Source organism: Pan troglodytes, chromosome 1, assembly GCF_028858775.2.
Source record: "Pan troglodytes isolate AG18354 chromosome 1, NHGRI_mPanTro3-v2.0_pri, whole genome shotgun sequence".
NCBI lineage: Eukaryota > Metazoa > Chordata > Mammalia > Primates > Hominidae > Pan > Pan troglodytes.
In genome coordinates, this window is record NC_072398.2 from 13,242,765 (window position 1) to 13,255,068 (window position 12,304).

General features: G+C 44.8%; 1 non-coding gene across 1 annotated transcript; it reads right to left on the reverse strand.

The window, feature by feature from the left end:
• Positions 1-9,201: 9,201 nt before the first annotated feature.
• LOC112206974 (U6 spliceosomal RNA) lies at positions 9,202-9,308 on the reverse strand. Its single transcript, XR_002941452.1, has one exon. It is a non-coding gene; the product is annotated as a U6 spliceosomal RNA (small nuclear RNA).
• Positions 9,309-12,304: the final 2,996 nt, after the last annotated feature.

Here is a 12,304-nt window from a genome sequence, read left to right on the forward strand (position 1 = left end):
TGTAATTGAATAATGTATCTCCCCTCCGATCTGTTCCCAGGCAGAAGTGTTGCAATATCAAAGCCTGAATCCAGTTCCCGGGTTGTCACTCTTCGTGTTTTCACCTGTCCACATTGTTGTATGTCACAGAAGGGAAATAGACCCTTCCAGAAAGACAAGTGGCCTGTGAGCTTTGGTGCCAAGAATGTATTGGAAACCTTAGAAAAGTAATGAGTGCGGTGAGCCATACTCCTGTTCCCCACCTGCCCTGGACCGTTTATGCCATTTGTTGCTACTGTACTTGCTGTCCTGTTTAAATTGCAGCAGAATGATAGTCTTTGACTAGGGCTGGCTGCAGAATTTGATGCGGGGGTCCAGGGCGGTCTCTGTAATTGGGTTGTTAGACATGGGCCTGGAGGGTCCTTTGCTCTGTCTTTTCGGTCGGTTTGGTCTGGACCATGTGATGCCATCTACAAAATCCCAGGGTGTTTTTAGCTGGTAAAATGAAAGAATTTTAGCACTGGACTGGCCGTAGTGGGCATTCCCGGGGCTGTTTTACCCAGTGGCCAGCAGCTTCTGCTTCAATACATACAGCAGGAGCTCACTGCCTTTCTTCCCCACTGGCCAGCGCACAGGGCTGGCCTCCTGGTCAAGCGACCTGTACAGGTGCACAGGACTTGCACCCAGAAGGCTCCCACACTTGGTTTAATGGTCCGCTGTTGCTGTCTTGAAATTCTTAATAATTCTTGAGCAAGGGGGCCCTGCATTTTCATTTTGCACTGCGCCCCATAAATTACGTAGCTTGTGCTGCCAGCACATTTAAAGCTACCTTCACCCATCAACCACACACAGGATGTTTGTACAAACATTCGGTCATTACCTACCTCCAGACCCCACCCTGCCCTCGCTTCCTGCTCTGCTCCAGGTGCTGACTTCCAACCCTGGGCTTTTCCACCTGCTTCCAGCCTCATTTGACTTAACCTGCCTTGACCCTTGAGATTTGAACTCTGAACCTGGCTTCTCTAATTTGACCCTTAAATGTCAAACGCCTCAGTGGTTGCAGGCTCTAGTCTTGGTTTTTCCCACTTGTCACCACTTAGAATGAATTCAAAGCCCAACTCAGCTCTGATCTCCAGACTCTTAACAGAGACGGGCCTCAGCCCCAGGAGATTAGTCAGCTGATTCTATATACAGAGAGTTATTTTGGGCTTTTGTTAAAAGCACACTGAGCCAAACATCTGCTTCCCTATAGTTCCTACACATTACCTGGTAAATGTGGTAGAGTGCTGGTTACTGAGTCAGCAAGTAAACAGACGCAAAAAAATAAACATACTGAAATTAAGCATGTTTGTTATAGATATTAAACCACCTCCCTCTCCAGTTAAAATATCCAAATGATTCTTCCAGTCATCCTTCACACGTCTCTACACAACTAGCTCAGCCTCACACTCCCAGATCAACTACCTCCATCAGATATCCCAACACCCAGGCGCCCTGTCCACGCATTCTCAGTCCACCCCTGACTTCCATTCAGACAGGTCTGCTCATGGCTCTTCATCCCATCCTCTTCTGGGATGACCCCTCCCAGATAGCCACCAGGCCTGTTATGTCATTTCATGGTGACAAGTCTTCCTAAGCATCTTCTGTTGCGGGGTTCTGCTTTCGTGCCTCTCCCGCCGTCAGCATCCCCTGTGCCCCATGCTCTGAATTTTTCTGGGCTCCTGCACAGTGTTGTTTATTCTGACTATTGCTGTGCCTGGGCCATCTCAGTTAAAGTCCCCCCGAGACAGAACTGCAGCCACCTCCAGCACCGCCCTTGTCTCATGGGTTATCTCCTGTGATCTTCCTAGACCTGCTCATACCAATTCTTAGACTCATTGGTAGCACAACCCTTTAAAGGGACACCTTTGAGTGTGTGTGAGTGTGCGTGTGCGTGTATATGTGTGTTCATGTATGTGTGTTTATGTGCATGGGTGAATGTGTGTATGTGAATTTGTGTGTGTGTGCAGATACATGCATGTGTGTGAACGAGGATCATTTCACTCTTACTGAGAGTGTTAATTTCATTATAGGAACTAGCCTTGTACATCAACACATACCTGACATCTGTGCTCTGATGTCACTTTCAGCCCAGTACTATATGAGTTCAGTGACAGCATCTCCAAACTGCCTTGTCTCATATTTGAACCCAAGCCCTTGGCCATTCTTGTTTTCCACAGCAGTGTGCATTAACCTAGTGGTTGCCAAACCCAGCAGCCCAGTAGGCTCAGGTGGGGAGTGTTTTTCAATGTATTTCCTATGGTAGCAACTCAGACCTGCGGAATCTGAGTCTCTGCGAGACGGGCCCTGAAATCCTCATATTTCCAAAGCTCTGCAGACTGAACCTAATTTGGAAAGTCTAAGAGCAAACCACCTCCACCCAGACATAAAGCTAATAAATGCACCTTACATGGGCATCAGGTGCATAACCCTGCATTAGGTAGGTAAGTATTATTATCTCAATTTCATAGTTGAAATAACCGAGGCCCCGGGAGACCATGCGACCTGTCTGAGAGAGAACGCAGCCAGGACTCTGCAAGTCTGCCTCCCTGAGGCCACTCTCCCCACCGTCCATGGGACTGCTCCTGCAGTGTATGAAGTCAGATCTAGGGTCCTCCTTGTGTGCCACATCCTAAACCATAACCCTGGAAGCGGCTTGGGCACAAGGGCACATCCAGACAGCATCTGCTGGAACCTGCCTCTAAAATCCCCCGGCCCCCTTACCCTGTCTACTCTGTTTATTCTGCACAGACCCGTCATGGAACTACTGGGTGGGCATTTGTTCACGTGTCCATCTCCTGCTACTCTTGGGGCTCCCTGAGATGGTTGGGGTGCTGTGGAATGTGTACTGGTCTCCGATGGATGTGGGAGAGATCTGGCTGTGGCTCTTAGTTTGGCCAGTCTATGAGTTTGCTAGAGCTGCCTTCACAGAGAACCACCAACTGGGTGGCTTAAATTACAGAACGTATGTCTCACAGTTCTGGAGGCCAGAAGTACGAGATCAAGATGTGGGCAGGGTGGGCTCCTTCTGAGGGAGTGAGGGATTTGTTCTACGCCCCTCTCCTGGCCTCTGGTGTTTCGCTGGTCATCCTTGGCATTCCTTGATGGCCTGGAGAGCATCACTCTGATTTCTGCCTTCATCTTCACGTGGAATTCTCCCTGTGTACGTGTCTGTATCCAAATTTCCTCTTTTTATAAGGACACCAAACATATTGGAGAGGGGCCACCCTAATGACTACGTTTTAACTTGATTACCTCTGTAAAGACCCTGTCTTTCAATAAGGACACTTTCTGAGGTACTGGGGGACCTCAATATATCTTTTGGGGGATACAATTAAACTCATAAGAGCAAGTATCTTGTTTTATGAATTGGAGCAAGTCACTGAACCTCATAGAATCGGTTTATTCATCCGTGAAATAGGGATTTAAAAATACCCACTGTGCAGGCTTCTTTCTTAATAACTGTTAGAAGATTAGATAAGGCATAAAAATGTTTTTTTAAAGCAAGGTAGAGAACAGTGAGGTTAGTTACTACAATCGAGGTTAAAAGAGGTGGGGCAACTCTCCATCCACTAACACCCACTCCCGCCCTGTGAGTGTGTGTGTGTGTGTGTGTGTGCGTGTGTGTGTGTGTACCATACACTGTGATTGTCTGGATCATCAGAGCCTCAGGCAGATTCTAACAGAAATCACATACCAAACAGACATGATTATTCCCAAATGCTGACTTCAAATTTTCACTCACATGAAGGGTATATCAGCACTCAAATCAAGAATTAGGCACCGTTGTTGCTGTTAAATAGGCCTTATCTTTAGTTCAGCATGTTTCCTAAACTTATCACAGACACATTAAAAGCACAGATCCCCCTCCCCAGGGATTCAGGCTCCTTTGGTCTGGGTAGGGCCTGAGGGATCTGCATTTGAGCAAGCTCCTGGCGTGAGTCTTACTGGACAAGCCTGGAACAGGGCTGCCCTGATCACAGTAGGATGGGATTTCTCGCCCCGCCGCCTCTGCTGCTCATCAGCCAGTTCCAGTCACTGGACCTGGGAGGGGCCTCCATTTCCTCACCTTTAACCCTGTGCCTGATTTTGAGTCTTGAGCTTTCCAGGTCCTTTCGAGCCATAAAATGCCACCTCTTTGCTTGTGGATTTGGAATTCTCTGCATTATAATAAGCTCCTTGAACTACCTCTGACATCTTTTGCCATGTATTTTCCCATCGTCTGGAGGGTTGGGGGCCTCTTTACTCAGTGGGTGTCCAGCCAAGCTGACCTGCCCACTGCGGTTGACAGCATGTGCGGAGAAGAGCAGCAGACCAGGGGAACCAGCTCAGAGCAGAACACCCTCAGTGCAGTCTTTTCTGTCTACAGCAGGGAGGGACGGTCTTGTTCCTGGCCTCCAGGGTAAGTCTGCAGACCAGCTGGGGGCCTGTTTGGCTTAGGCTTACCTTTTAACATGGCCACTCTGTGAATCACTGCTGTGAAACAATGACTGGTCATTTAAATGCCCTTGGCACACTCAGCAGTCTAGGATGAACAAATTGTTTTGTTGATTTAGTTTTGTTAGAGAAAGGAGAGAGAGAAATAGAGAGAGAGAGAGAGACCCTAATACATTGCTGGTGGAAATGTAAAGTGGTGCAGCTAGTAGGGAAAACAGTCTGGCAATTCCTCAAAAGTTAAACATACAGAGGTGTGGCCCAGCATTTCCACTCCTAGTTCTATTACTCAAGAGAAATGAAAGCGCATATCTACACAGAAACTTGTACACTCATGTTTATAGCAGCATTATTCACAATGGCCAAAAGGAAGAAGCAACCATTGACAGAGGAATGGATAAGCAAGTTGTGGTTTATGCACACCATGGAATATCATGTAGCCACAAAAAGGGATGAAGTATTATACATGCTATGACTTGGATGAACCTGGAAAATGTGCTAGGTGAAAGAAGCCCGACACAAAAAGAACACATGTTCCGTGATTCCTTTTATATGAAATATCCAGAACAGGCAAATCTACAGAGGTAGAAAGCAGATTTGTGATTGTCAGGGACTGGGGGAGGGGGAAATGGGAGTGACTGCTTAATGGGTACCAGATGTTATTCTGGGAGATGAAAAGGTTTTGAAACTAGAGAGGTGGTGATTGCACGACATTGCGAGTGCACTAAATACCACTGAATTGTGCACTTTATAATAGTTCACGGTATGTTATGTCAATTGCGCATCAGTAAAAAGAGAGAGAGAAAAGGGTAAGGGAGAGTCTGGTGGAGGGAAGAGAGGAAAAATGAGAAAGAGAACAGAGGCAATATTATTAGGCCTGGCATGTGAATTTTTTTATTTTTAAAGGATAATGTGACCATTGAGTCACTGAAATGGAACAGAGCACTCCTCTGATTACAGTGACCACTGACCTCCTATGAGGGGTGGAAGCTCTGTGGTTTCCTTTTCGCCAGCAGCAGTCTTCGATACCGCGAGTCACAAGATGTGGCACCAGCATTATATCTTTGGGTCGACTGGGGGAGGCCCCTCCGGCAGTCTCTCAATCAAACATCTCCAGCTCAGAGGACTCTGCTCTGAGATTAAACCACACAAGGTTCTTTCAGCCCGGGGTCTGGGTAAGGGGTCTGGGCAACCACTTCGGGGCTCAGTGGGCATGTGGGGTACACAGGGAAACGTGAGCCCATCTGGGGTGCAGATTCACTAGGACACTTGGATGGACTGTTTTCGTTAGCTCTCAAATGTGCAAATCATGCTTTTCCTGGTGCTTGGCAGGGCAAAGGCTTGGATTTTTTTTAAAAAAGACAATCTGATGGAGATTGGAGCTGGACAGCAAAGAAGACACATTAGTTGGCCAGTCTAGAGAATGCATTCGGAAGGGTTTCAGCACAAGTCCTCTGCTGTTGAGGTTTGCAGCCCTTGCATTGGGTGCCTTTCAGATAGTCTGGACAAAGGCGTCTGGTAGAGCTGACTGCCTATAACAAAATCACTTCAGAATGAGTATGGAGTTCTACAAAATTCACTGTCTCAAGTCAGACCTGCATGGACTCTAAATGACTGATCTTGGCTGCTTGCCTAGACATCTACCTCCAGGACCACCCTGTTAGCAGTTTGGTGTCTACTTGTGGGTTCCAGCCACCAATCACAGCATCGTCCTTCACTGATGGCTGCTTCCCACATCTCTGCCTAAATCTATGTCCCACTCCGAGGCACTCAGCACTGATGCTGATCATTCCTAAATGCAGATTCTAGAGTGACAGTCGCGCAGAATCTCAGATAAGTTATTATTAATAGAAAAGAATTCAATGTGACACCTAGCATACATAGGCTTTGCCACAGTCAGAACAACGGTCTTGCAGCACATCCGAGGCTTCCCAACACGCAGATGCTCTCTTGGAGCCCTGAGGAAGCTTCCAGGGCTGTGCAGTTTGCTTGCACCCGGGCAGATCCAGATGGCAGCTGATCACTGCAGGGCTCTGTGATCTGTGCGCCAGCTGGTCCGCTCGCTCTGGCAGTTCGAACGGTGCTCTGTGTTTCAAGATGGACACCCAGGAGGTCACCTTCTTAGCTTTACAGCCACCTGGTGGATCCCTGCTGGAGTGTCCTCCTCAACATTGGGCATGGGGGCAGGTGGTGGTCCCTGAAGGACTCTATCCATAGAGCCCTCTTTAGAAGTCTCCACCACACTGAGCTGTGCCAATGCAAGACTCACAGTCCCCTTAGATTCCTGTTATGATTGCTGTTCTCTTCTTATTTAAATATTTTCACAAAGGACTTTGTTGTTTTCCAGCCTAAGACTTTCAGTAAAGCAGACTATCTTTTAATCTAATAACTCAAATTAAGTGAACATTTTAATTTTCATTTAAAAATTTAAATTTTGTTTAAAATTAAATGAAAACCAAATAATATTTACTTTTAAACAAATCAGTGCAGCAGGGTTATGAGCCTCAAGTCCTGACCTGCTTCCCCCGGTCTCCCCCTCCCGGAAATGGTAGTCCTGCCTGAATACCGTTTGCCCATCCAAGGGAATCTGTGCCAGATTATGTCTCCAGGGCTGGAGTTTATAGCTCTCCATCACATGGTGTGGCAACTCATGCTTCTTAATCAGAGCATCAAATGAATGAGTCAATGTGGTCTTGCTTTTATTTTCACAAACTGTCTCCCGAGTGAGGCCTGCTCTGAGCTTCGGGGCCTTTCCCTGGCTCCACTCCAATAACTTGAGTAATTTCCTGTGCTGAGGGCCCTTGTGCGCTGAGACTTCTTCTCACATGAGCCACTAGCTTAGATCCTGAACCTATTTCCAGAGTGCTCATTACAGGCGCTTTGGAAGGAGGTCCGAGCTTTGGAATAGGAGACTGAAGTTCTGGCTTGAATTTTGGCTTTGCCCCGAGTAGCTGTGTGACACTGCACAGGTTAATTAACTTCTCTGAGTTTCCATTCCTGCATCTGTAAAACAGGAATCACAAACAGGATGCCAACAGAGGGATGAGCTCAGGCCTCAGAGTCGGACAAAGCTGCATTCAGATGCCAGCTCTGCAGATTGCTGGCTTCAGAATCCCACCAGAGCCTCCTGGATGGGAGAGCTGATATCTGCCTTCTGGAGTTCTTGTAGAAAGTAAAAGAGATGATGTATGTACCATGCCTGGCACATGGTTAGGCACTGAGGAAATGTTTTTGAAGACTACAAAATAAGGATAAAACACATGATATGTCTACCTCCGTGGATATTTGAAAGGATCACATTAATATACGTGAAAATACACTGTAAACTATAAAATAGTATAAATGTTATTATTTGGATTCTTTTTCTCTCAGATCATTTTACTCTATTTACTCTCTCCAACTTCTTATTTAGAAAATTTTGGCCAGGCGCGGTGGCTCGTGCCTGTAATCCCAGCACTTTGGGAGGCCGAGGCAGGCAGATCACGAGGTCAAGAGATCGAGACCTTCCTGGCCAACATGGTGAAACCCCGTCTCTACTAAAAATACAAAAATTAGCTGGGCGTGGTGGTGTGTGCCTGTAATCCCAGCTACTCAGGAGGCTGAGGCAGGAGAATCGCCTGAACCCAGGAGGCAGAGGTTGCAGTGAGCCGAGATCATGCCACTGCCCTCCAGCCTGGGCAACAGAGTGAGACTCTGTCTCAAAAAATAAATAAATAAAACATAAAATAAAAATTTCATAGCTGAAAAAAGTTGGACTAGTAAACACCCGAATATCCTTTTCCTAGATTCACCAATTATTAATAGTTGCTTCTTTGCTTGCTGTATCTCTATCTCTATTTAGGTACCTGTCATCTATGTATAATTTGTTTAAGCATTTGAAAGTAAGTTGCAGATATCATGAGTCGACCCTAAGTACTTCAGCATGTGTCTCTTGAGAATAACAGCATTCTCCTATAGAACAAAGTACTATTATTACCATATTAGTAGGCTTGGACTGCTATACCAAAATGCCATAGACTGGGTGACCTCAACAGCACACACTTATTTCTCAAAATTCCAGAGGTTGAAGGTGTAATAAGATCAAGGTGTCAGCTGATTCAGTTCCTGGTGAGGGCCCCCTTCCTGGCTTACAGATTGCAAATGGCTGTTTTTTTTTTTTCTTCTTCTTCTTCTTCTTCTTCTTCTTCTTCTTCTTCTTCTTCTTCTTCTTCTTCTTCTTCTTCTTCTTCCTCTTCTTCCTCTTCTTCTTCCTCTTCTTCTTCTATTATTATACTTTAAGTTCTGGAGTACATGTGCAGAATGTGCGGGTTTGTTACATAGGTATACACATGCCATGGTGGTTTGCTGCACCCATCAACCTGTCATCTACATTAGGTATTTCTCCTGATGCTATCCCTCCACTAGCACCCCCGACAGGCCCCGGTGTGTGATGTTCCCCTCCCTATGTCCATGTGTTCTCATTGTTCAACTCTCACTTATGAGTGAGAACATGTGGTGTTTGGTTTTCTGTTCTTGTGTTAGTTTGCTGAGAATGGATGGTTTCCAGCTTCATCCATGTCCCTGCAAAGGCCATGAACTCATTCTTTTTTATGGCTGCATAGTATTCAATGGTGTATATGTGTCACATTGTCTTTATTTAGTCTATCATCGGTGGGCATTTGGGTTGGTTTCAAGTCTTTGCTATTGTGAACAGTGCTGCAATAAACATATGTGTGCATGTGTCTTTATGTCTTTATAGTAGAACAATTTAAAAATATGGAACGCTTCAGGAATTTGCATGGCATCCTTGCGCAAGGACCGTGCTAATCTTCTCTGTATCCTTCCAATTTTAGTATATGTGCTGCCAAAGCGAGCACATTTTTTGTTTGTTTGTTTGTTTGTTTTTGAGATGGAGTCTTGCTCCGTAACCCAGGCTCAAGTGCCGTGGCACAATTTTGGCTCACTGCAGCTTCCACCTCCTGGGTTCAAGCGATCCTCCTGCCTCAGCCTCCTGAGTAGCTGGGATTACAGATGTGCGCCACCACACCCGGCTAATTTTTGTATATTTAGTACAGATGGCGTTTCACCATGTTAGCTAGGCTGGTCTCAAACTCATGACCTCAAGTGATCCACCTGCCTCAGCCTCCCAAAGTGCTGGGATTACAGGCAAGAGCCACCGCACCCAGTCAGCTGTCTTCTCACTATGTCTTCACGTGGTGGAGACAGAGAGAAAGCTCTGACATCTCTTCCTCTGTTTATGGGGACACTAATCCCATCACAAGAGTCCTGCCCCTTATGAACTCATCTAAATATATTTCCCTCCCAAAGGTCTCATCTCCAAATACCAATACACTACACTACACTCCCACAACATATGCGTTGTGAGAGAACGCAAACATTCAGTTCATAATAATTACCAACAACTTTAACATCAATACAGTAATATTATCTAATACACAGATATTCAAATTTTATACTCAGTATTCAAATTTTAAATATTCAAATTTTAAATTCAATATTCAATTTCATATATTCTATACTCAAATTTTATTTTGATTGCATGTTGAAATGAGAATACATTGATTATGTTGGGTCAAAATACATTATTAAAAATTAGTTTCACCTGTCTTGTCACTTTTTCATGTGGCTTTAAAAATATTAAAATTCCACTTTTGCCTGCATTACATTTCTATTGTTCATCACTGCTCAGAATATTCCCTGTCACATTTTGTTGTTGTTTGTGACATGGACATTTTTTAGTCCAAGCCAATTATCTTGTGGAAGGCTCTACAATATGGCTTTGTCTGTTTCCTTTTGACTAGATTCTGGTTAAATCTTTCTGACAAGGATATAATCAAAGTGATGTTGAGACTTGGCATCAGGGGCTCACTGTGTGAGTTTGCCCCATTGTTGGGAATGCAAAGTTTTACTACTTGGTTAAAGTGGCCTCTGCCACATGTAAAGATTCTTTTTTCCCTCTATCGGGGGGGTCTTTTGAAACCGTATGAGCATCCTGCTCCTACTTACGCAGTGGTTTTAGCATCTGCGTCTAATGATGCTTGTTGCCTGTATCAATCATACATTAGTGATTGCAAAAATCACAGGTGTCTTAACTTTTCATTTTAACTCATTGGCTTGACTGTTTTCTAGTTTTTCATGCTAATACATGATATGAGCAATTTGCTGCTTTTTTGTTTTTTGGAGACAGTTTCCCTCTGTCATCCAGCCTGGAGTGTAGCAGCACCACCTCTGCTTCTCGCCTCCTGGGTTCAAGCAATTCTCCTGCCTCAGCCTCCCGAATAGCTGGGATTACAGGCACGTGCCATCACGCCTGGCTAATTTTTTATTTTTAGTGGAAATGGGGTTTCAACATGTTGGCCAGGCTATTCTCGAACTCCTGACCTCAAGTGATCTGCCTCCCTCAGCCTCCCAAAGTGTTGGGATTACAGGCGTGAGCCACCACACCTGGCCCAATTTGCTACTTTTTAAGTCTTACCAATTTATTTTACTGGCTGCATAGCATTCTGTTGTATAAAATGTAGAATACGATATAGTTGAATCTCTGTTGATGATTATTTACATGTTTTCTAATTTTTTGCCATTAAAAATATTGATTCTATGAACATCCTTGTACACTGTCCACCCAGTCATTTCCTGCCTTGAAATATATCCCTAAAAATGGTATTATTGAGTATGCTCAGTTAAATTTTTGACACATATAGTCAGATTGCCCTCCAGAAATATCACACAGTTCACACTGCCAGTGAATCAGCCAGGATGCTTTCAGCTGCAAAGGAACAACAATCTCAACACAGATTGGCTTCCGTAATAAAGACATTTGTTTTCTCATAGAAGCCAGAACTCCAAATGAAAGATGCTACCATAAACTCCATTTTCTCCTCAATTTCATTTTTTAAGAAAAACACTAGCTGTAACCCATTAAACAGACTTCATGATTCACCAGGGGATCATGACCTACAATTTGAAAAACACTGCTTTGAAATACTCAAGTTGCTCTCTGGAACTGGAGATAGGTGGCTACCCGAACAAATTCTGACTTTTGTTAGGAGTGGAGGAATGGATGTTCATCACCTTATCTATTTATCTACACGGATGGCAGAGAAAACCGTTCCCCAGGCCCTTCTCACCCTGCGCGTAATTTGGCTCCCCAATCTTTGCCAATCTAATAAGTGAATTCACCATCTCTGTTTTTAAAATTTCATCTATATAACAGTGAGATTTCATGGATAAACAATATTGGATATTGCCAGGCTCTGGTAAGAGGCCTGCCTGGATTCATAATCTGGAAACTTCACTTATCACCTGTGTGACTTAGAGCAAGTTACTTAGCCTCTCTGTGCCTCTGTTTTTCATCTCTAGAAGAAGGATAATAATATCTACCTCAGAGATTTGTTATGATCATTAAAAGAGATAACTTGAGCTGGGGTGCAGTGGCTCATGCCTGTAATCCCAGCACTTTGGGAGGCCAAGGTGGGTGGATCACCTGAGTTCAGGAGTTTGAGACTAGCCTGGCCAACATGGTGAAACCCCGTCTCTACTAAAAATACAAAAAATTAGCCGGGCATGGCGGCACACACCTGTAATCTCAGCTACTCGGGAGGCTGAGACAGGAGAATCGCTTGAACCCAGGAGGCGGAGGTTGCAGTGAGCGGAGATCACACCGTTGCACTCCAGCCTGGGTGTCTTGAAAAAAAAAAAAAAGGTGGGGAGGGTATAGTTTTTATAACGTGCTTAGCACCCTTTCTGAAAATGTGTTTTGGAAAAACTTTTTTCTCATTTATAGGTTTCTGTTGCTCTATTAGGATGATGTCTGAATTTGAACCCACCACACGAGGGAAAAGAAGTCGACAGA